This window comes from Zophobas morio, unplaced genomic scaffold (genome assembly GCF_036711695.1).
Source record: "Zophobas morio isolate AGI-343-1 ecotype UQ-CSIRO unplaced genomic scaffold, CSIRO_AGI_Zmor_V1 ptg000007l, whole genome shotgun sequence".
NCBI lineage: Eukaryota > Metazoa > Arthropoda > Insecta > Coleoptera > Tenebrionidae > Zophobas > Zophobas morio.
Genome location: NW_026972112.1, coordinates 10,134,232 through 10,161,674, shown reverse-complemented (window position 1 = coordinate 10,161,674; position 27,443 = coordinate 10,134,232).

Below are 27,443 nucleotides of genomic sequence, written 5' to 3'. Positions count from 1 at the left end.
GAAGAAAATAAGGAAAAGAACATGATTCAATTCTGTTGCTCGGAACTGAAATGTAGAGAAAACTGAGATTAAATAAGTAAAGGGAGGCACTACGGAACCGCTTTTACAAATCTATCATCGTAATGCTCCTTTTTACTTCCTGATAAGGAAGTATTGTAATCGAGTTCATCGGGCGACTGGCTACTTTTCATGACCCTTACCCAAATACCAAAAAATAAGTCTCCCGTTTCCACTTGTCTGTCCGCTATCTGTCTGTCTGTCGTCTGTGGGGATTTTTTTATGGTATACAAGGTGAATCACTAAACGTGGTCTTAAACGTAAATTTATTACTAAAGATATAATAGGGGCAATTCTGAATTAAACCTGTTAAATTTAAAGGGTGTTAAATTGCAAATTTCCACAGTAACGAGTTAAATTCGTAAATCTGATCGGCTGGTTATTTTTTAACAACCTTTAAATTTTAACATGTTTGATTCAGAATTGGCCCTAAAGAAGTCTAAAACTAAAGTTGTAGAGTTCTTTGAAGACCACTTACTAAAGCTATTTTCAACTATACAGAATGTTATGTTTTTAATGGAATATCATATATACAGGGTGTTCAAAAAATGATGCAGCAACTCAACGGTACATTATTATGTCCACAAATCCAAGTTCGAAAAAAATATTAAAAAATTACTCACGTCAATTTGACGTCACTTACAAAAACAAAATATCGATTTGAAAAATTACCGACTGTTTCAGATTCATCCTAAACAATTTTTAAGTTTCTTGCTATATTATAAATTGAAGAATGCGGTGAATAAAAACAAGATAGCTCCGAAATTATTTTGAATAATGAAAGTTCGATCCATTTCAGGTACCCAACACAAAATAGTGAACTACTACACAAAAGAATTTTTTAAATATTTTTTTCTCTGCGCCATAAATGGTCCTGAACTACGAGCCATAGATTTGGTGCGCAATTTTTTAGTCCATCAGCCGAATTGCCATATTTTTCCGACGTGTCATGATTTCTAGAGTACGAAAAAAGTGGTCTCCATTTCCGTCTGTTTGTCTGTCTGGTGTCTGCATCCATTTTTATTAGACAAGTAATCTCCAAACTACTGGACCGATTGTTGTCACATTTTGTATGTATATATGGTTAAACGATAACTAAAATTTGGCTAATCATCCTCACCACCAATGGGACGACGTCATCTCTAAAATTTATAATAAAAAGTTTTTTTTGTGTTGCGTGAATCCGTGGCGAATTTTCACATTAGACATCCAGAATTTTTGGAAAAAATTAAAAACTGAATAACAATATTTTGCAATATAACTTTGAAACTGCAGCACCGATTGCTCGAAAATCTCTTAAATATTTTCGTAAAGATGGTAAATCGTTAAGCAAAATTTATTTGTTTATCCCCTTCCAAAAAAGAATGACGTCATCTCAAAATTTTGCCGAATAAATCCTATGCGAAATGTTCAAAATATGATGAGTCTATATTTGTGATTTATTACTGCATTAAAAGTATTTAAATTTCTTATGCAGAGAGACTCATAAAAATTAATGAATTTTTTTGCTTAAATCAGGAACGGCTTATTACATTTTCCCGAAAATTTGGGAATACAATACTGTTCTCATTAGTATTACACTGCACCTATCCAAAGTGATGTACATGTCTTTGCAAAAATGTTGATGACGTCATCACAAAATTTTGTTAAGGGAAAACTCATTTTGAACGTATGCCCAGCACGCTTCTTTACATTTACTGCAACGTTACATACATATCTTTATTTTAACTTTTCATAAAAAAATTAGATTCGCATAATCAAATTTTATAATTTTTCGAAAAAGCTGGATTTGTTTTATTGTATTTCAGGGGCTGGGGAAGTTCTGTCGAAATAATCTTCGACCGATTTTTATATATTCTGCTTGTCCTTTTCCTGGGCTTTCTAGTTTATTTTAGAGATTTCGAAGTGATGTTGCCAATGTTCTTGAAATTTTTTAGCACTGGAAGAGTTCACAAAAATCAGGGTTGTTTTTTAAATCTGTGTAACAAAATATTGTGTGCAGAAATAAACAAAAAAAATCTCTTTATTGTGGTTTAAATCAAATTGGGTTTTGATGTGAGAGTTTTTTTAGGGTTTGTAAAAAAAAATAAATTATAACAATTTTCAAATATTTTTCACATAGAACACACCGTATTTTATTAGCGCATTTTATTTAGAGAAAACAAACAAACATACAACAGAATAAGATGGAATAATAAAACACAGGTGTTCTACTCGAAAAAACTGAAATATCGGTATTTGAAAATTGTAAAGTTTAATTCATTTATTAACACAGTATAATAATTTTTTTTTAATTGGTGTTATAACAAAGTGCATTCCTCTGTTTATCTCTCCATAAAATATTGCAATACAGATCTTAAAAATAACGCTGTTGTTTCATCGGAATTTAAAAAATAAACTATATTTATAAAAGCTAGAATGGCACTAATAAAAACTAAGTTGTGTACTATGCCTGGGAAACAAAACACTCTGTTTAGTCGAAAACAATTTTAGTGTATGGTATTCAAAGAACCATATAACTTTACTCACGAACTTTTTTCCATCTCTAAGAATTAATGAGGACCACAGTGCTTAGTGACTCACCCTGTATATATTTTTTCTTCTGTTTTTTCTACTTTCGTTCTTTAGTTTTTTTCCTTTAATTTCTTTTAATTATCTTACCTAACTAGACCTGGCCTTATTAAGCTTGACCTGGATTAAATGGACAGAACTTCACTTCTTTTTTAGAAAAAAAAAAAATTAAAAAGAGCTCTATACATAAAAAATTTGCTCTAAGGTTATTTAGACATAACTTTCCTGGCCCCTGAAGTACAATCAAACAAATGCAGCTTCGAAAAATTATAAAATTTAATTTTGAGAATTTTATTTTTCTATGATAACTCCGAAATAAAAGTTAAAATGAAGGTATATGTGGATTGTGAAACTACAGGTAAAGAAGCATATTATGCGTATGTTTCAAGTGAGTTCTTGATTTGAACATTAAAAAAAACTGCAGCCCCGCAATGAACAAAAAATAAAACAAAATCATGATAGACTTATAAACCACAAGGAGTATGTTATTATAAAAAATTTAAATGACCTTTACTAAAGAATATTTTGCGGAGACGTCATCAAATTGGTGGGATGATTAGTCAGATTTTGATTTGCGTTTTACTATCTACACGTTACTCGTAAAATACATATACAATTTGATGACACATAGTAGTTTCGGAGAATATCTAATAAAAATTGACACATACAACAGGCAGACATACGACAGACAGACGCTTTCCTCCTAGTTAAATTAAATGTTTGCATAGTTTTCGTTTTAATTTGTGTAAACCTAGAATTTCGTTCGATTACTTGTTAGCAATACTGGACTAAAAGTAATTGTTTAGGCTTTAGATTCTAATTTGGCGATAAATGCCAAATACAACCAGCATGTGAAACTCATACAATATTCTTACGTATCTTATTTTCACACTGTTTGGCGGAATAAAAAAGCGCCAAATTTGATATAAAATGTGATAGATTTTCCAAAACCAATTTAACGTACGAACTTCCATGATCACCCTGTATATATTTATTCTAAATAGAACTTCAAGTACATTTTTTTTTGTATGTGGAGGTTACACTTGTAACAGTTTTCTGCAATCATCTATCGTTGTTTCATCACCACCCTGACCCATATATTGATCTCTTACCGTTCTTTTGCAGCATTCCCAGCTCAGTGTAGCAACCAATCCCGGAAGAAGCCCGGCAAAATACCAACCTATGTCAAAACCGAACAGAATTAGCCGCAATCATTTGCTGATTGAGATATTCGCGGCTTAATCGCTGAATAAGCCCCGAATAGATTGGCTTTCGTCCTTCAATCGGATGTTGTAACAACTACGCACGCAATTCGTAAGTCTTCTTCGATTTCTGCTTACCGATTCAATAGGAGTGCATTCACCACAGCCACATCCGCGCGCAGAATCGAAAATCAAACAATATCCATAAAGCAAAAAAACACGCTTTAATTGTGCGGGAGGCTGCGGTTTTCCCCCGCATTCATTTATTTTAGAACCCTCACAGGGATCGCCCTAAATGTCAACGTAAAGGCCACAGCTTCCCGGCCCTATACATCTCGTGTTACATTTAATTTGGGGATCGCTGATCAGTTTATTACCCTACACTCGTGGGACAAGTAAACACGCACACGCCTTTTCCCTAAAGATGATTAGGGGTTGAGGGATGGTGGTATTTTGCGAGGCAGATGTAAATACCTCTCGCAAATTAAAAAAATAAAGACGTAGGTCAACAGATTTTTACATTTGGTTCAATATAATTATCATCTTCAAATCGATCCTTATTATTATTATTATTGTTAACCATCCTTACAGATGAACCAATTCTTAAGATTTTCCAGTGATGATTTTTGTGTTGTCAGATTACCGTCAATTTGGAAGTTTGTGTTGAAAATGCAACGATCAGAGACAAACTTTCAAAAATCCATGGCTGTCTTTGATCGTGTTTTTATTGCTCTCTCGGTAAAGATTGATTGAATGGACTTGAATGAGGTATCATCATATCGGTATACACACGTACGATATCGTCGACAACGATAAGCGGATGTTCGCAATGTTGTCACAAATACTCCCCCACAACGCTAGTTAGTTTACATGGCAACCTAGTTGTGAGCACTCTCAAATCGGAGTTCCTTGCAAATTTTATCGTCCACCTTCGCACAAACAACGCACGAAGCTTCAGAACCCGAATCCCCAGCCGACCAGTAATTACATGCAGGTCGGTATCGAGCAAGCCGGATCATTAATAACAGCCTAGCCAGTCACGTGTGCGGACGCAGTTGGCACCCCTGTATATCTGGACTCGGTGGACACTTTACCTAATTAACAGACACACACATTAGCGACATCCCCGCTGCTGATGGGGAGAAGGTTCACAATGCCAAAGGGAAAATGGAAGTAGTCACGCTCAACTCGAATAAACATCACAGACTACATTTTTCTCCATTACGCTTGACGTTAGACACAAAACTTTCTATTTACGAGATTGAGATACAAAAACGTGAATGCAGAGCTGATGAAACAGGGGTTGCGACGCGAGAAGGCCGGGCCGGGGGTGGCGGGCTAAAAATACCGCTGGGTCGGGCTTGCGAATTTTTCCAACGTTGTGTATTTTTGAAATTTGGTCGATTTTCGCGACAGGTTTCGAAACGGTTAAATTTCCTCAGGTAATTATTTTGCGCAGGCCGTTATTAGTGGCGTCCTCGGGTCATAGCAACTGCTCTATTTATTTATCTTCGTTGTATTAAAGTTTTCTAGTACACCATTTTCTTATCTAATGCCGAGTCTGACGGAAAATAATTATTGTTATTAGCGGACTCGCGAGCGATAAATGTAAGGAATGACAGCTGCATTACAGCGTAACAACACAGCCTCGGATGTTTGTCCGCCAATCTTCAATTATAATTTCAATTTTAATTTAAATTTTTTCATTAAATGATAGTAGATAACTGCTCTAATGTAATTTGAATTCTGTGTGGAAATGCTAATTTTCGTTGAGCGGCGTCGTGCATAATTTATCGCCGAATGGGAAGTAGATGTTTATTTTATGGGTCGATTTAATATTTGATCGCGCTGTTTGTGTAAAATGTGGATGTCGAGAGTGCTGTCAATAATTTCAAAGAAAAAGAATCTACAGCGCGTCGGGAAGTGTTACAAGACAGGAGAAAATTCTGCGCAAAAACAAACTTTACGCGTAAAGAGAGCAGCTGAAAAAAATATGTACGGTATGTTTCCTTAAGAGAACATCACTTAGCGTCTAGAGAAAAGTAAACACTTTCTTTTAAATTGGAGGATTAGGTCTGAGTGCCCATCTTGTTACTTTCTACATGGTGTAAAGTGTTTTAGAAAAATTGTATAATTTGTTTGTAATTTGACCGTCCCAAACTGTCACCGATTTGACTACAGTTTAGGATTAAATTTTAAATGTACGTCGTCGGCTGTTAAAATTTACTGTTACGAACTGTCATAAATTTTTGTAATAATCCAGATCAAAGTTCAAAAAACATTTCTATTTGTGTAACGATGTCAGATACGAAGTGCGACTCTATTATCAGGTTGAAAACTAAAAATGTTGAAGGTGAATGTGAAACAGTAGGGGAACTAGGGGCTTGTTGTAACAGGGGTAAGTTGTAACACTAAATTTTTACCCACAATTTAAACTCTTTAACGTCAGGTATTTTACTGAATTTAATTTTTGCACCATAAGACATCATGTCATCACAACCACTGTTCCTTGAGCCAGCGCAGTAAGTGGATGTGTGCACGTGTCTCGTTTTGGCCAAGTAATGTAAAATATTGCTTTAGTAAAATTTGGTTTTTCGTATCAGTTATTAATTAATTTAAAACTTTTAGTTTTGCATGTAGCTCAAAAATTACTCAGCTTTGATATTCCTTACACACTTTGACGCTAAGCCACATAATTTTGACGAAATGTAATTAAATGTAGAAAATTGTGCTACGGGGCATGTTGTAACAATAGCTTTGGGGCAAGTTGTAACATGTTACAACTTATCCCAAATTCACTTCTACAAATCTCATACCTAGCATACGAAAAGCGAGCCAAAATTTTGACCTATGCCATATATCGCTTTCCAGATATATTAAGAAAAAGAAGACAACACTCAAATTTTTAATGTTAACTCTTTTTCTAAAAGTTTATTTCAGTTTTACTGAAAAAAAATTGTATATAATGAAGTGTTGTGTTGATTTTTCAAAAATAAAGTCTAAATATGTATCAACATCAGCTTTATTTTTATTGGTACTACCTGTCTGATGGCTGTTACAACTAGCCCCAACCACGGGGCAAGTTGTAACAATGCACTTTTTTTAAGAAAATGCCTGGTGTGAAGTGAAGATGAACAATTTTGACCTTTTGCCTGTTCAGTCCAATAGGGGAATAGTTAGACTACCGATAGATACTTTTATAATGGTCAAACAGCTAATAGATACCAAATTATATTCGTTTTCCTAAAAACTGTTACAACAAGCCCCTCGTTCCCCTACAATTAAAATTACACAGCATTATAGTTCGTCGAAAGTTATTATAAATTTACAAAAATTGGAACAAGAAAAGGATCTAGAAATATGGACCAATTGTTTGTTCCAACAGCGTCAGATGAATGAAGAAAAGAAAAGAAATATTTCTATGATTGTATAATAGACGCAGTGGGAAAAAAAAATGTCTGGTTCACCTCTAGCACTATCTTACTGTTTTTATTCTTTTTTTGTTAAGTCTATATTTAAAGTCGTTAGTTTCACTCAATGTGTTGATGCATCTGTTACAATACCAAAAAATATCAGACTTCAAACCCGATTATCCGTTATTTGACGAAACATAAAACCAGAGATATAATCAGCCTATAAATTACAGGAAGCTGCGCCGAAAAAACCAACCACCTGTACCTTAATCCTTGACACCGCCACAAATTTCTCTTCAATGATTCACTCCGCGTTCGATTTCGACACAGAAATTCTGTTTCCCCCGGCGGCCAAAGAATAAAAAAAGGTAATGATGAGATGAGCAGATGTCCGAGCCACGACATAATAATAATCAGCTGATTGGGGGCACGTGGTCCCGATATCTGTCTGTATCATCTACAAAGCAGCAGCCGTTTCGGAGACTGACTGACCGTAAATTGCGTGTGTTGAACATAGGCGAAGAACAGCTGGAGACCAGCCGGCCGTCATAACCATCTAATACAGAGTCTTGGTAATAGCCGGTCGCGAGACGCGACTCGGACACGTGCCGTTTTGCCCATTGTGACATTGTATGCTAAATTAGTGCGCCCCCGAACGGGTGACGTCGGGGGTAATGACTAATCAGACAAGACGAGCGCATTCTTGAGGCGCTACTAAGCACATCTTAGGAGGCGTGGATCGAATATTTAATGCTTTGCGAACTGAATTATTGTTTTTATTATGCTTTAGATTCATCACTGACCCGGAAAGTACCGGCGTTCAGGCAAAGGTTCTATCATTACAGGCACGACCAAGCAATGATATGTATTGATACACTGTTAGAGCGGGTGTTGGTCAGTTACGCGCCGCGGTCAGTTTACCCCACGTGGCAGGTCTAATCCCCAAAAGGTCTACGATACTTGGGGGCAAATAGGTGTATAATGATTGTCATTGCCTACAGGTACCTAGCTGATATCCGACAATATAGTTCCATGAATTTCATAGTTTTGAAAGAATATGGGTAAAATAAAAGTGAAATAGATTGTAGTATCTTGGATTTAATTCAGAATTGTTGTTAATTCTTTGTGAATGATCTTAGAAACATGATTCCAAGTATAAACTAATTTGCATAAAATATATCAGCTACATATCTATCTGCACATCCACACATTGTGATATTTGGCGAACGACGAAGGATATTAGTTCGGGCAGTGGAGATCTGAAAGATGTTAACATATCTCGATGCTGGCTGAGGGACATTAAATCTAATCTGTGATAATAAATGGACAATCAATTTTGTTGTGAATAAGCTTATACAAGAAGTTAGCCGCTTGAGGATCCCTTCGAACCGACAAAGAAGACATGTGGTGTCGTTGGAGAAGACTTTCCATCTCAACACCTCTGGCCGGATAATTACCATCAATTTTGATTGAAAGGAATTTCAAAAATTTCCTGTACACTTTATCAAGAATCATGTGCTGACACATGACGTTCTCATGACAAATCCCAAAGATTTATTCGCAGCATTGCAAATGTTGGTAACATGAACATCAAAAGTCAAGAGCTAGCAAAAGTAACTCCAAGATCTTTGATCTATGTTTTTCGTTCAATGTTCAACAGTGTGCCTTCTATTGAATCGAGGATATTAAGTTTTCGACAATATGAAATGTAGCAACATTTACTAATATTAATAATAAGTTTGTGTTCATAGCACCATTCAACGATTTTCATAAGTTCACGTTGTAAAAGCTCACAAAGACTTGAGATTTTAGAATAATTTTTTAGATCATCGACATAAGCTAAGATACTGCAATTTAAAGATTCCAAAAGGTCATTGCTAAATAGACTGAAGAGAAGAGGCCCAAGGTTAGAGCCTTGTGGGACCCCAGATCTTGACAAAAGACGAAAAGAGGTAAAATCATTGTAAAATACAAAGTTATTACGGTTTATTAAGTAAGATTCCATCAGTTTGAGAAGGGGAGAATTAAATCCAAAGGTACTAAATTTGTGAGTGTTGTGAGGAAGAACTTCAAAGGCTCGGGAAAAGTCAATATATATTACGTTTATTTGTTCTCGTTTATCAAGTGCAACACTTAGATCTTGAACAATCACTGCAAGGTTTGTAGATGTAGATTAAATACGAGATAATGCCTGTTCAAAAACTTTGGCAAAATTGCTTAGAATGGAAATAAGACGAGAGTTCGCTAGTAAAAATGGATCACCCTTTTTAAAAATAGGACTGATTCTAGTAATTTGCCCAAGGTCCGGGAATGTACTTGTTCTAAGTGCCTTGTTAATTATGATGAACAGAGTTTCGGAAACTGCATATCTACAGTCACGTACCAAAAACCTAGAGACTAAGTCATAACTTACTCATGTTAATATGATTGTCATCTATTTTGTTTTAGCTCATTTATAATAATGTATCCAGTGTGTGTAGTGTTAACCAGCCTTACAAATAAACCAATTCTTTGGATGGTTTTAGAACCAAGATAAATTTCCGCCTACAAATCTTGCATGCTGCTCATAAATTTATCAGAATTACTTCTGTATGTTACAGTTCTTACCCATGGTGGCAAGTGACGAAAACATGCTATATGTTAGACCTATAGAAGTCTATGTAAAAATTGTAAAGTTTTCTGCTGTTCAAGCAAAATGTCAAAAAAATTCCCCAAACAAAAAATGGTCTAAAGTCTAAAATAATGTAGATAGAACTTTCGTCGCTCTTTAGACACATTCGAAACAAATCAAGTTTTTTCGAAAAATGATAAAATTTGAGTTTGCAACATTTTATTTATCACATATGTAAAGGCAGCGTAGATAATACCACTCATATACTGTAAAAAAACATTTATAAGGGTCGGATTCAAACTTTCAAGGGCGGCAGGGCACAAGTTCGACAATCCGCCATCTAATCAACTCGTCTACGGCATATTTGATGCAAAAATTGTAAAGTAATGGTGACAAAAATCAAGTCGGATTCATAAACCACGAAGTCCTTGCTAAGATAAGACTGATTATTGCAAATGACCTACCTTCTAAGAAAACAAAGTGTGGGTAGGCGGGGCTACTACTTGCTAAGATGAGACTAATTTTGGTAAATGACATACCCTCTAAGAAAACAGAAAGCGGGTGGGCGGGGCTAGCATTTGTTGAGATAAAATAATTTTGGTGAATGACTGAACAATATTAAGATTAGTCACTGGAATGAAGAGGGGGCGGGCAGAAATAAAATCGTTAGAATGAAAACAGGGTGGGTGGGCGGGGCTAATACTTGCTGAGATAAGACTAATTTTGGTAAATGACATACCCTCTAACAAAAAAGAAGGCGCGTGGGCGGGGCTAGTATTTGTTGCGATAAAACTAATTTTGGTGAATGACTGAACAATATTAAGAATAGTCACTGGAATGAAGAAGAGGCGGGCAAAAATAAGATCGTTAGAATGAAAACCGGGTGGGTGGGCGGGGCTAGTCCTGCTAAAATAAGACTGATTGTTGCAAATGACATACCTTCTAAGAAAACAAAGGATGGGTGGACGGGGCTAGTACTTGCTAAGATAAGACTAATTTTGGTAAATGACATACCCTCTAAGAAAACACAAGGCGGGTGGGCGGGGCTAGTTTTTGTTGAGATAAAAATAATTTTGGGGAATTACTGAACAATATTAAGAGTAGTCACTGGAATGAAGAGGGGGCGGGCAGAAATAACATCGTTAGAATGAAAATAGGGTGGGTGGGTGGGGCTAGTCCTTGCTAAGATAAGACTGATTGTTGCAGATGACCTATCTTCTAAGAAAACAAAGGATGGGTGGGCGGAGGTAGTACTTGCTAAGATAAGACTATTTTTTTGTAAATGACATACCCTCTAAGAAAACAGAAGGCGGGTGGGCGGGGCTAGTACTTGTTGAGATAAAATAATTTTGGTGAATGACTGAACAATATTAAGAGTAGTCACTGGAATGAAGAGGGGGCGGGCAGAAATAAGATCGTACTTTATAAAATTTAGATAACCTTTACTAGGCAAAATGATGAAGGGACGTCATCAAATTGTTGGAGGCGATGAATAGACAAATTTTGGTTAGCGTTTTACCATCTACACGATATTCTGACAGATGTACAATTTGACAACAATTAGTTTAATAGTTTCGGAGAGTCTAATCAAAGTCGACACAGCAGATATTCACCGGATGGACCCTACTTCAATAGTTCCTTAGTTTACGCTCGAAAAGTAAAAACTGTGGAACTTACCATACCATTAACTAGTTTTAAAAAAATCGACACAGACACCAGGCAGACAGACAGACAGAAGGAAACGGGAAATCACTAGAAGTAATAAAAATAATAATAAACTTTTTATCAAATGATTTATGGTACAGTAATGAAAAAAATGCTTCCTGTGGGCGTAAGCTAGTAAACGCCTGTTAAATTTTATAAAATAACATACTTCTATACTTGCAATTTATGATTCTGCCCTTATTTTACCAAATTGCATAATCAGATTTTATGCCAGTAATTAAGAACGATCACACCATTTTCTCAAAAACTGGACAATACAGCAATGTTGCCCCCATTTATTTAATCGTGTTACATCATCGCATTCTTTCGAAGTTAAGCATGTACTGATAATATATTTTCTCCGTTTGCTATCCGCTCTACATATATCTGACTTTATCCACGCCAGCGGACTGTGGACTGTTATCTATGCTACTGGCTAATATGTTTATTTACCTGTATTTTAACAATCCACACATATCTTTATTTTAAGTTGTAAAGGTTGTCATAAAAAATAAATAAAATTAGCAATTTTTTTAAAATATTTATAAGAATCTGTGTTTATCTAAATGTATTTTAAGTGCGAGGGAAGTTCTGTCTAAATAACCCCAGAGCAATTTTTGGTGGACTTTTTAATTATACCACGAATATTATATAACCCAACGAATGAATAGTACGAACATAGTTTTGTACTGATGGAATTCCTCAGTGCTGAATATGATAAATTCTGTCGTTTTATATGAAAATACATATACCTATGACGAGTTTTAAAACAAAAGTCCTAACGAGAATATTTATTAATAGTCTGTTACGGTAACACCACAGTTCAAGTTTTAGAAAACTGGTTGCAACAGAAGATGTTCAGTGTAAGTTTTTATTTTTCTTAATAAGTAGTTTCATGTCGTCAGCATATAACAGACATTCATAATCTAGATCAAAGGTGATGCTATTTACATAAATACAACGTAAAACAAAGACCTCAGAGTAGATTCTTGTGGAACCCCCGAATTAACTAATATTAGATCAGATTGAAAACCACTATTAGTTATCATCGTTGTTCTGTCAGTTAAATAAAATAAAAACAATTAACGAGAGAGGTTGAAATGCTAAATTTATTTAATTTTTACTTCCCGAGCGTAAGCTAAGGACGTAAAAATTAAATATTGTCAGTCTGTCTGTCTGTCTATCTGGCTGTCTGTGTCGATTTTTATTAGAGAGATAGTCTCTGAAACTACTGGACCGACTGTTTTGTAAGTTTTCTATACATATGAGGAATATCATGTTGATATTAAAACGTTAATCAAAATTTGGCTAATCATTCCCATCAACAACTTGATGACATCACCTCAAATAATTCTAAATTATAAAATTATTTAAATGTTATACACTATATAAATACTCCTATACTTGTGGTGTACGACCCCGCTTTGAGTTTTTCCCCTAAACGGCTAAATTTTCACAAAAAAATTAACACGGTACAACATTTTACCACTGATATGGATGTAAATCTCCGTGGGCGGACGGTTTGATGCCAAACTTTACCGTTCTTTTTTTTTTTCTCTTGAAAAAACTCACTGGAAAGATACGCATAGCATGCTCCTTTTTTCGACTTGTCATACTCCGCTGCAGCTTAATTAATGTCATTTGTCCTCTCCTCTCTTTTGAGGAGACAAAAACAGTGAAATTTCATTTTCTTTTAACGCAGTTGCTTGCCATCGAAACGCACTTCGCAAAAGTCAGTGTATTCGACAGTTATTCGATTTGGGTTTCTGATTAAAAAAAAATGAATAAATAAATAAATAAAGAGATAAGAATTGTATGAATTAACAGTAATTATCATTAGGTTCAACAGATTTACCACTAAGAAAACAATGCTGCTGTACCTAAAGAAATGTGTGCTCGAAAATTACTCATAATAACATCGTGCAGTGATATATCAACAACTCAGTGGCGGCTGGTGGGTCAAAATTTCGGGTCGGCCAAATATTTTGAGTCTACACCTTGGTGTTATATATTTTCGTAATGTATGGCTGCTACTCATTAACCACTGACATTTTACGTGCCAGGATGTACAAAACATCTCAAATGTTTCGACCTGTTAAAATAATTTTTTATAGGAAATTGACAATGTCAGTTTGATTCCAAATACTATTAATCCTTAATTCTACTTGTTCTGCTTTATCATTAATTGAGAACCACCGAAAACATTATTTTTACTGAGTTCCGCGTCGACCGGCGGCTATACGGCTTGCCGACCCCGGACATCCACAATTAAATAATAATAATTAAATAATGACATGCAGTTAAAAAATATAAAAAAAGTAATAATAAAAGTACCAACTGTTAACTATCTTCATTTACATTTATTTTTTTTTAATGTATATGACAAATTGTCAAATAAATTAATTGAATAATTGAAAAATTAAAATGATTTAAAACTTTAAATTCGTTTCTGAAATATCTGAAAACGCTTAGATGCTAAAAATACAGAAAAAGCGCATTTATGTTGTAGCTAAGTTATGTACGAAAAATAAAATTTTAGATAATTTAATGTAACTTTTTTCGTTTATTATTCATACACAGAAAAATGTATTAAATCGACAATTATTATTAAAAAAAAATAGTATGCACTGAAGAACATCGAAGCCGTTATTGTTTTGTAATTTGGTTAGCTATCTTAAATATTAAGCGTTTTAAAAACTAAATTCGCGTTGCTGGGTACGGCGAAGGAGGATTTCGCCGGACCTGGCACAACATACGTTCCGCCAGCTCTTTGTCTACTACAGTGTACTAGACAAAGAGAACGATGAAACCGTAAGCTGCTACGAAGTCAAAACATCGAGTATAATGCATTCCTGGGTACGGCTTGCCGAAATCTCGCCGGCAAAGCGTGTTTATCAGCATTTAAAATTAGCAACAAATGCTTTATTTTGTACCTACAATATAATAAAATATGTTTTTAATATATATGATCTATCCTAACGTACATTCAAACTTTATTTCTTTTTTTATTTTCTAATTTCAACGCTTACTAAGTATTTTAAAATGACTGGTACGGCGTGGCCGACCCTGCCGCCCCTGACCAGCCGCCCCTGCAACAACTTTAGAAAATTTATAAGGCACAGATACTGTTAGAATAAAGGACAGACCCAAAAATATTGAAAGAGCCAAACTCTCTTTCCGCCTGTCTATCTGTTGACAATTTTTTGTTCGCTGTGTCTTTGGCGCTACATCTTCTTCGCCCCTAAAAATCCAAGCAACCTCAAGCCCCCGTCGTCCAAAATTCGTTACAACTCGCCCCTTCCAACCCATAAATCACCTCCGCCTCGTCAACGAAGACATAACAATTTCTTCGCAATAATCGCACGAGTCACCCCTGGTCACTCCGGCGTGATTCAAAGCAAGGGTTAATACGTCGAACGTGCCTCATTTTTCACTCCGGAGCTACCTGCGACCGGTTCTGGCGTCCGAGTCGCTCCCGGAAAAAGGACCACTTCCGTTACGAGATTAAATGGTCTCGAGTCCTTTGTCCTTCGGCCAAGTCGAATCGGCATTGTCCACTACACAGCGATGTTTACACTGGGGATTACGGTGTAACGTTTCGCACAGTGCTCGGAAAATTTATGGTTTCTCGTTTCTTGGGAAGATTTTATTAATATTGATAAGATGCATCTGCCCGGTACCTGTTGAATGCGAGATGAGGTCGAAACGTCGTGTGGCGCAACTGAGAAGTGAAGACGGGAGATATGATCGGAATAGGATGCTGGAGACTTTTCTTGAATAACAATGGGAGTTGGTGTGATGGTAAAGAGGCGATTCTTATGGGCGGGAGGATGGGATGTGTGCGCGGGGCACGTAATGTGGATGTTGCGTAAGATTGGGGGTTTTGGGAAAATGGTACTGGAAGCGGATTTGTGTTATTGTTACGCGTAGTGGTTGGTATTTACATTCAATTTGCTCAATTTGGGTGATAGGGAAAGTTGACGACGCATGGAACAATTAACCTCACTAATTTCACCCACATGTCCTTAAATATTTAACAATAATTAGGTGAGTGGGTTGATATCTGACCATATCGGCGTGAATGGCCTCGGTTTCGTGGCAGATTGGTAAAATATTGTAATTTAAGTTGAAGCTAGATTAGGAATTTGTGTAGATTCGGGGGACTTTCGGTGAATATTGAGATCAACATGTGGGTTTTTGCGTAGCTAGAGGGCGAAACACCTTTTTATTTCAAAGCGCAATTAATTGCCCATATTTTTTATGTTAGACATCTACATTTTTGGAAAAAAAAGTCAAAATTGTAAAAAACATGTCACAATTTGAATTAGAACCGACTGCTCTGAAATCTTGTGAACGATTTAAAGTTATCGTAAAGCTAGTAAATCGCTAATCAAAAACTTTTTGTTGATCCCCAACAAAAACTCGATGACGTCATCTAAAACTTTTACTAAATAAATTCTATCGAAAGTGTCACATATTTTCGACGTTTCGTGACCCCTAGAGTACTGTTTGTCCGTCTGTCTATCTATCTATCTACCGTCTACCACCTGTGTCGATTTTTATTAGACAAATTTTATATGTGTGTTAGAAATATCGTGTAGTGTATGCGGTAAAAAACTAACCAGAATTTATCTTGATCATCCCCACAAACAATGGGATGACATCTCCTGAAAAGATTTAGTAATAAATGTTTTTTAAATGCGTAAAATACTGTGGTTTATAAATCCGTCTTGATTTTAACCTTAAAACATCCCAATTTTTGGGAAAAAAATAACAATTGTATAACAACATTTTTGCAGTATAACTTTGAAACTGCAAGTTTGAATGCTCTGAAATCTTGTAAATCCAAATTTATATGTTTATCCCCCTTACTAAAAAAGTGATGACGTCATCTCAAAATTGTTGCGAATAAATTCTAAAATATGCAACAGCTTATGAGTTTATACCTGTGATTTCTCAATATATTCATATTTTTCACAATTACTTATACAGGTAACGCAAAAAAATAATAATAATGGTGTCTCAATCCATTTTTCCAATAATTTGAGTACATATACTAATTTTGTTTTGGAAAAACTTACTTGAAACATACGCATATGCTTTTTAACTGTACTTTAACAGTCCATACATTTCTTTATTTTAACTTACAGGGGTTGTCATAAAAAAATAAAATTTGTAAAATTAAATTTTATAATTTTTTTGAACAAGCTGTAGGGTAAAGTCGGGAGAGTTGGACCACCTTTTAAAAAAGTCAATATAATTCCTTTATTGAACAACTTAAAAAAATATAAAATTTACAAGAACATAGCTGAACATTTATTCTTTAAGGTACAAGTAATTTTTTTGTTCCAACACAATATGATAATCCATCAAAAAAAAAATGGTAAACGCTTGCAACGGTCCAACTATCCTGTCAAGGGTAGGACAGTCGGACCATTTTAGGTAAGATAGATAAACCACCAAATTTTTACTTTTTCTTTTGTTAATAGTGTTTCCATAGGTTTGACAAAGGGCCTCATAGCTCGTACATCTCTTGTGTAACCATCTTTTGCATAGTACACAATATTAAATCCAAAAAAGAAGCCAACCATATTTTGCCCGCTAGACCTAAAAATTAATAGCCATAGAGATGGAATACAAATCTACCTTGCGTTGGTTTTTCGTATGTAATTACTTGGCATTTTCTAAAAAATGGAACATAAGTCCATCTCTCTGTCACACCGTTGGACCATCTATCCTTTTATGTTAGGACAGATGGACCACTATATTGCGGCACAACTAGATGATAAAATCACGTAAAGTGAGGTTAAAATCAAAGACAAAGCTTCCATTAATTGTACTGTCTATAACTTTTATATGCAAACTTACCAGACTTCCAACAAACGTTATCGCAAAGTAAGCGGCTGAAATTTCAGGCCCGCAAGAAAATTTTAATGTTGAATAACGCAAAACATTTAATTGGAACAAAAGTATTTTCACATGTCCCGACATGAATGCAGATAGATGCAACTGTAGTTCGCGGGAAATTTAAATTGTTCCAATAGGTTCAGAGTTATTGCTAATGGACCGTCTCTCCCACTGGTCCAACTCTCCTGACTTTACCCTATATGTTCGCTTGTACGTCAGGAAAAAGGAAAATTGAGTCAAAATAACGTTAGACAAGTTTTGTAATGTTTTTTTTATACTTTTATATTTTCTCGACGTCTCTTGACCCCTAAGTAGGTCTCCCGTTTCCGTCTGTCTGTCTCTGTGCCGTCTGTCCTGATTTTTATTATTATTATCATTCTTTGAGCGGAGGCTAGCGCCTATTGGGCTCACGAAAGGTTCTTCAGATGCTTAAGTAAAAAAAAAATTGGTCCAAAGAGTTTCGACAGTACTTCCCTCGCTGTCGGAAACGTGACGACTGCATGCCTATTATGTTTTTTTTCGCAGTCGATTTCAAAGAATTCGGTTTTGTAGTTCCTGAGTAAATCAATAAAATAAATTTACGCATTCATTAATTTTTTTGAGTCACCCTGTATATGCAAATCAAAAAAAAAATCAATGGAGTGATAAATCACAAGTACAGACTCATCATATTTTGTACAGTTTAGATAGGATTTATTCGGCAAACTTTCGAGCTAACGTCATCAATTTTTTGGAGGGGATAAGCAAATGTATTTTGACTAAACATTTATTATGCTCTTTATAACCTTAAAACATCTGCAGGATTTCAGAGCATTCGGTTTTGTAGTTCCCGATTAAATCAATAAAATATATTTACTAAGGATGTACCGACTAGTGGCCGACCGGTCGGAAAAGCCGACTATTCGGCCGTTTTTCATCGTCGGCTGCAGTCGGCGACTAGTCGGCTAAACAGCCGATCGGTCGGCTTTTTTTATTAAAATTAAAATAGTACATAAAACAATTAAACCCGGTTCACAGAACCTCAATTAAATATTTAATTGCGATTTAATTTTTAACCCTGCGTTAAAGTACCATGTTGTCTACGCCAATCAGAAGTCGCTAATGGCCTTGTTAAATGCGCGATCAACTTAATCTCAGTTTAAATATTGTATAAACTGGCCCTAAATTGTGTTATTCTTTATTTTTGTACTGAGTTACTAAAAAAAATTAAATGTTAAAATTATCCAAACAAATTTAACACATTTTTTGGAAAACAAAGGAACTTTAGTTATTCCTTTTATTAAAATAGAACAAATGTTCAAGGTAGTCAGAGAAATAGAAAGAAAATACATTGTTTGTCGCATTTATAAACCGGTTTTAGCAAAGCCGAACAGTCGGCCGACTAGTCGGTTTTTACTGGCCGAACAATCGGCTAGTCGGTTAGTCGGCCAGACCTACAGTCGGTACATCTCTAATATTTACGCATTCATTAATTTTTTTTGAGTCACCCTGTATATGCAAATCCAAAAAATATGAATGGAGTGATAAATTACAAGTACAGACTCATCATATTTTTACAGTTTAGATAGGATTTATTCGGCAAACTTTCGAGCTGACGTCATCAATTTTTTGGAGGGGATAAGCAAAAATATTTTGACTAAACATTTATTATGCTCTTTATAACCTTAAAACATCTGCAAGATTTCAAAGCATTCGGTTTTGTAGTTTCTGAGTAAATCAGTAAAATAAATTTACGCTTTCATTAATTTTTTTGAATCACCCTGTATATGCTAATCCAAAAAATATGAATGGAGTGATAGATCACAAGTACAGACTGATCATCTTTTGTACATTTTAGATATGATTTATTCGGCAAACTTTCGAGCTGACGTCACCAAGTTTTTGGAGGGGATAAGCAAATATATTTTGACTAAACATTTATTATGCTCTTTATGACCTTAAAACATCTGCAAGATTTCAGAGCATTCGGTTTGGTAGTTCCTGATTAAATCAATAAAATATATTTACGCATTCATTAATTTTTTTGAGTCACCCTGTATATGCAAATCCAAAAAATATGAATGGAGTGATAAATTACAAGTACAGACTCATCATATTTTTACAGTTTAGATAGGATTTATTCCGAAAACTTTCGAGCTGACGTCATCAATTTTTTGGAGGGGATAAGCAAATATATTTTGACTAAACATTTATTATGGTCTTTATAACCTTAAAACATCTGCAAGATTTCAAAGCATTCGGTTTTGTAGTTTCTGAGTAAATCAGTAAAATAAATTTACGCAATCATTAATTTTTTTGAGTCACCTGTATATGGAAATCCAAAAAATATGAATGGAGTGATAGATCATATTTTGTACATTTTAGATATGATTTATTCCACAAACTTTTGAGCTGACGTCATCAAGTTTTTGGAGGGGATAAGCAAATATATTTTGACTAAACATTTATTATGCTCTTTATGACCTTAAAACATCTGCAAGATTTCAGAGCATTCGGTTTTGTAGTTCCTGATTAAATCAATAAAATATATTTACGCATTCATTAATTTTTTTGAGTCACCCTGTATATGCAAATCCAAAAAATATGAATGGAGTGATAAATTACAAGTACAGACTCATCATATTTTTACAGTTTAGATAGGATTTATTCGGAAAACTTTCGAGCTGACGTCATCAATTTTTTGGAGGGGATAAGCAAATATATTTTGACTAAACATTTATTATGGTCTTTATAACCTTAAAACATCTGCAAGATTTCAAAGCATTCGGTTTTGTAGTTTCTGAGTAAATCAGTAAAATAAATTTACGCAATCATTAATTTTTTTGAGTCACCTGTATATGGAAATCCAAAAAATATGAATGGAGTGATAGATCATATTTTGTACATTTTAGATATGATTTATTCCACAAACTTTTGAGCTGACGTCATCAAGTTTTTGGAGGGGATAAGCAAATATTTTTTGACTAAAGATTTATGATGCTCTTTATAGCCTTAAAACATCTGCAACATTTCAAAGCATTCTGGTTAGCAGATTAAAAATTAAATTTCAAAATGTTGTTTTATAATTTTGATTTTTTTTCCAAAAATCTGGACGTTTCGGGTGAAAAGTCAATTCGGAGTTGTATACTACATGTGTAGGACTATGTTATTTTATACAATTGACAATTCATTTACTATGTACAATTTTGAAGTGACGTCATCGCATTAGTGGTGGGGATGATTAGACAAATTTTGGTTAGCGTTTTACCATCTACATGATATTCTTAATATAAGTACAAAATTTTACAACAATCGGTCGAGTACTTTCGGAGATTATCTGTCTAATAAAAATCCGGGACGGCAGACGGACAGACGGACAGACGGACAGATGGACAGACGGGCAGACGGAGGGACAGACGGACAGACAGACGGAAATGGGAGACCTATTTCTTCGTCTTCTAGGGGTCATGAAAGATCGAGAAAACGTAAAAGTAGAGAGTCGGCCGACGGACTCGATTACAATACTTCCTTTGCTTACGCTCGGGAAGTAAAAAAGAGATAAGGCTGACGTATGCTTAAACCAGAAGAAGCTTTGATTTAAAAATATTGACACTTTCAGAATCAATAATATTAGCCGGCAACGCATTCCAAGCATTAAATACTCGGTTATTTAAAAAATGTTCTCGGGATCTGGATTTGTACTTCTCGTGTTTCAATTTCAAACGGTGACCACGCAGGCGATCTTCGCAGCTAATGTGAAATAAGGTGGACAAATCTATTTTCAGGTAGCCTTTTAATATTTTAAACGTCCATACTATATCGTTTCTTAAACGTCTTTCCGAAAGGCTGTTGAGCGATAGTTCTTGAAGCCGTTGAGAATATGGGAGGTCACGAATACTTTTAACCATCTTAGTGGCTCGTCGTTGAGTCCGTTCCAGTAGGGCAATATCTTTTTGAAAGTATGGACACCAAATGACGGCAGCGTATTCCAACAAGGGTCTGACGTGAGATTTGTAAAGAATTAAGAATGAATCTTTAGTTAAAGTCTGAAAACACTTCGATAACAAAAATATTAAGGAGTTAGCTTTTTACTTCCCGAGCGTAAGCAAAGGAAGTATTGTAATCGAGTCCGTCGGCCGACTCTCTACTTTTACGTTTTCTCGATCTTTCATGACCCCTAGAAGACGAAGAAATAGGTCTCCCATTTCCGTCTGTCTGTCCGTCTGTCCGTCTGTCCGTCTGTCCGTCTGTCCGTCTGTCCGTCTGTCCGTCCGTCTGTCCGTCTGTCCGTCTGTCCGTCTGTCCGTCTGTCCGTCTGTCCGTCTGTTGTCACGGATTTTTATTAGACAGATAATCTCCGAAAGTACTCGACCGATTGTTGTGAAATTTTGTACTTATATTAAGAATATCATGTAGATGGTAAAACGCTAATCAAAATTTGTCGAATCATCCCCACCACTAAAGCGATGACGTCACTTCAAAATTGTACATAGTAAATGGGTTTTCAATTGTATAAAATAACATAGTCCTACACATGTAGTTTACAACTCTGAATCGACTTTTCACCCGAAACGTCCAGATTTTTGGAAAAAAAATCAAAATTATAAAACAACATTTTGAAATTTAATTTTTAATCTGCTAACCAGAATGCTTTGAAATGTTGCAGATGTTTTAAGGCTATAAAGAGCATCATAAATCTTTAGTCAAAAAATATTTGCTTATCCCCTCCAAAAACTTGATGACGTCAGCTCAAAAGTTTGTGGAATAAATCATATCTAAAATGTACAAAATATGATGAGTCTGTACTTGTGAACTATCACTCCATTAATATTTTTTGGATTTGCATATACAGGGTGACTCAAAAAAATTAATGAATGCGTAAATATATTTTATTGATTTAATCAGGAACTACAAAACCGAATGCTCTGAAATCTTGCAGATGTTTTAAGGTCATAAAGAGCATAATAAATGTTTAGTCAAAATATATTTGCTTATCCCCTCCAAAAACTTGATGACGTCAGCTCGAAAGTTTGCCGAATAAATCATATCTAAAATGTACAAAATATGATGAGCCTGTACTTGTCATTTATCACTCCATTCATATTTTTTGGATTTGCATATACAGAGTGACTCAAAAAAATTAATGAATGCGTAAATTTATTTTATTGATTTAATCAGGAACTACAAAACCGAATGCTTTGAAATCTTGCAGATGTTTTAAGGTTATAAAGAGCATAATAAATTTTTAGTCAAAATATATTTGGTTATCTTCTACAAAAAACTGATGACGTCAGCTCAAAAGTTTTCCGAATAAATCGTATCTAAAATGTACAAAATATGATGAGTCTGTACTTGTGATTTATCATTCCATTCATATTTTTGGATTTGCATATGCAGGGTGACTCAAAAAAATTAATGAAGGCGTGAATTTATTTTATCGATTTAATCAGGAATTACAAAACCGAATGCTTTGAAATCTTGGGAATATTTTAAAGTTATTATAAGCATGGTAAACTTTTGTTCAAAATGTATTTGTTCATCCCTCCTAAAAAAAATTGATGACGTCACCCTTAAATTTTGCTGAATAAATCCTATCTAAAATGCAAAAAATATGATGAGTTTGTACTTGTGATTTATCATTCCATTCATATTTTTTAGATTTTCTTAAGAGGTGGTTCAAAAAAATTAATGAAGTCAATTTATTTTATTGATTAAATTAAAGGCAACACTTATTATTAGTATTACACCCCAACCAACCCAATTTGGTAGACACAAAATTTGTTAAAGGAAAAACTCGGTTGAAACATAAGGGTGGCACGCTTATTTACATCGACTTTAACATTACAGACCTGCATTTGTTTTATGCGTTCACTTGATTCCGCGAATGTGAAATAGACATGTTTATAATCAACCAATTGTGAATTTCACCGTCAAGAATTAAAATAAAACCCAATGTTTTATATAATAAGCGGAAGTCGAAGCAATAAAACCGACGGTCGTTTTGTTTACAGTTTCTGTGTTTGGCTCTCACGTATGCTGTTACGCCTGTCATCTTAAATTAACAATGTTTATACATACACGATTTTCAGTTGCCTCTGATACGTAGGTATACGTGAGTAAATTGTTTCGTTATTTTATTGATTATTACAAATCAATATTCAAACGACCCAATTCATTTTCCCGAAAATTTGAGAATATAATAATTTTATTCTTAGTATTACACTACATCTATCCCAACTGATATACGTGTCCTTGCAAAAATGTTGATGACGTCATCGCAATTTTTTTTTTAATTCCCACTACAAAAATGTAATGAGAAAAAAAACACAATAGGCATGCAGTCGTCAAGTTTCCGACAGCGAGGGAAGTACTGTCTAAACTCTTTAGACCAATTTTTTTACAATTACTAAAATGTGTTCTGACCACTTGAGATCATTTTGGATAGTGACACCCAGATCCACGTATTTTTCGACCTCTCTTAAGGGTTCGCCTTCAATTTGATAAGGTAAACAGGGGTTTTTTCCTCCAAGATGAAGGACAGCACACTTTTGTCTGTTGACAGGTATTAAACAAATTCCACACCACTGCAATACCGTCTTAATGTCGTCAGTGAGGATGTCATAGTTACTACTAGGATCACTAAAGATTTTAAGGTCATCAGCGTAAAATGTGTGGTTGGATTTTAAGAGCCGACTCAGATCTGATATATAAATAGCAAATAAAACTGGTCCGAGAACAGATCCCTGAGGGACACCAGACTTTACGGCGTAAGTATCAGAAAATGAGTCACCGATTCTGACATAAAACTGCCGGTCTGATAAAAAAGCTGAAATCCATTCTAACAGATGACTTCCAATACCAGCTTCATTCAGTTTATGTATTAATCTTCGATGAGGAACCTTATCGGAGGCTTTTTGGAAATCAAAGTAAATAACATCAACTGAATTGCCGCGATCAATTTCTTTGGTCCATTTATCTAAACTACTAAGGAGGCACGTAACCGTGGAGCGACCAGGCAGAAAACCGTGCTGTGTGGTAGGGATTATATCAGTTTTCATCGTGAAATCAACTAGTTGTTTACAAATTATTCTTTCCATTACTTTACAACACACAGCTGTAAGACTTATAGCGCGATAGTTACTGCAGTCAGTTTTATCACCTTTTTTGAAAATAGGTGATTAGAGAGATAATCTCCGAAACTACTGGACTGATCGTTGTCAAATTGTTGTTTATATGTTTTTAGGAACTTTATGGAGAATGATAGTAAAATGCTAACCAAAATTTGGCTAATCTTCTCCACCAACAGTAGGATGATGCTATTTTGAAAATTTACATTAGTAAATATTATTCAAATTTTATAAAATCAGATACTCCTGCACATGTGGTTTATGAATCTGTGTCGAGTTTTTACCCTAGACATCCAGATTTTTGAAAAAGAAAATCAAAATTGTATAACCTTGCAAACATTTTAAGGTTATCGTAAGCATAGTAAATCGTTATTCAAAATTTTTGCGTGTATGCTCCTCAAAAAACTGACGTCATTTTACAATTTTGTCGAATAAATGTTCTTTAAATTTGATAGAATTACATAGGTACTCCTGCGCGTGTGATTTAAGAATCCGCGTTGAGGTTTCTTCGAAAAAAATCAAAATTATTTTACAACATTTTACAATTTAACTTTAAAATTGCAAAATTGAATGCTCTGAAAACTTGCAAGCATTTTAAGGTTATCGTAAGCATGGTAAATCATTAATCAATTTTCTTTTCGTTTACCCTACTCTAAAAAATTATTACATTATTTTATAATTTTGCCGAATGTTCCTTAAATTTTATAGAACTGCATAAAGTGCTGCTAAATCTTGGAAATATTTTAAGATTATTAGAAATATGGTAAATCGTTAAGCCAGATTTGTCCGTCATGTTACAATTTTGCTTAATAAGTAAATGTTCGTCAAATTTATGAATGTTTTTGGCAAAAAAACTGAGTGGCGATAATTAATTAATCAAATGCTTATAATCTGAACGTGCTAATAGTCGAATTGTTTCGAAGTATGAACATAAACAGTCGAAGTTAAGCGTATATTGAGAAATTGAAAATATCTCCAGATCCTCCCGTTGGTTACCTGCTTCAAATGTATAGGTTTTTACTTTACAGAAGTTATCGAAAAACGAAAATCGCAAAATCCATTTTCATAATTTTTTGAAGAGGCGGAATTTGTCGAACTATACTTCAAGGGCGAGCGAAGTTTTGTCGAAATAACCTTTGATCAATTTTTAATGTTAGTCAAAAATAAAATGGAAAATTTAGTAATAAATATAATAAAAGGTGAAAAAAAAAAAACTTGATGAATTTTTCAAAGGATTTTAGCAAGACTGAAGTTATAAAATTTCAAGTTAAAACTTAAAAAGAACATCTATCCGTGGCGACTTAAAATAAAAAATGAACACCTACACAGTGCAAAGGAAAATTTGTGTAGATAATACTGGATTAATGAAGTCTTATTAAAGGTCTAAAAATACCTATACTTTTTATACACAATAGCATAGAACTAGGGGCGGCTGGTGCCAGGGGTGGACAAGAGCACGTGCCCCACCAAAATTAACGTCTACAAATACACTGGACATAGCAAAATAGTAATTTTCAATATTTAAAAAGTTATCCGCAACTTTACGTCATAATTATCAAAACTATTTTTTTTTATCTCGCTCCACTTGTATAAAATGTATGTAAACTTACATCCACCTACAACGAAAGATGTAAGTGCTAATAAAAGTAGAGACGCAGACCAAATCATGGGTGATTTAGACGTTTTTTACTGCGTTGCCATGGAAACTGTGCGTCTAGTCGTGGTATTCAGCTGGAATCGGGTCCTGTTCCGACAGTACCCACCAGCAGTAACTCAATTGCGTTTGATTTTAAATAAAAATAATGAATGATTTTTTAAAAAATCATCCTCTCTGTCACGACGATTAAATGTTATTGAAAAATTTAGGGAGAACCACCCCCAATTTATTTAAAAAAAGTGTTTATGGCAAATGGAGACTTTCGTAGATATTTTAATAGACGTAACACGTAGGTATGCAAAAAAAATTATTTTGCTTTGTGTGTCTCCTCAGTAATGAGTTAAAACCATCGCCCTGGATTAGTACTGGCGGGGATGATCTAAGACACGAAGGTATATATATTTTTTTACTTTTATTGAATGTATTTTGTATTTATTTCCGACACAGAATTTCGTCTATTATTTGGTAATAACAACCTGTTTTAAATCTTCATATTTAGCTCATCAATCAAATTGTGTCCTCTCATTTCAAAAGGTTACGAGCCGCCACTGATAGAAACTAATAGTAATTCATATCAAATACTTGAATAACACAGTCTTCAACATGTTACATAATCAAAAACCACAAAGAAGTACCACAGCTACAAACCAACATAAAATCATACTTTTTATCTGAACAACAACTGTAAATATTAGATGTTAAACCTGAAGTAATCTTTAAAAATTCAAAAAATTATTATTTAAATAGACCACAAATATATTAAAAAAATTGTTCGAAAGTTAAAATAAAGATATATGTGGACTGTTGAAATACAGGTAAAAAGCATGCTATTCAGTGACGTAAATAAACCCCCGCAACTCCGCCACGGGGGGCGTAGTCCGCACAGGCACCGCTAATATAAACATATCTAACGCAGACAACCGACGAAAGAAATATATTATCAGTACATACTTAACTTCGATTGTTTATGTTTATACATCGAAAGAATACGATGATTAAACACGTAGCAAGCTGCCTGATTTAAATGAGTTTATCTCCTCAAAACAGAGTAGGCTATTAAAATTATTAATTAAACTAGAATGGAACAAAACATTCTGAACACTATTTTGGTTAAATATTATTATTATTATTATTATTCAATATAGACGGGCGCAACATTACTGTATTTTCAACTTTTCGGGAAAATGGACTGAATTGTTCTTGATTTTACGACAC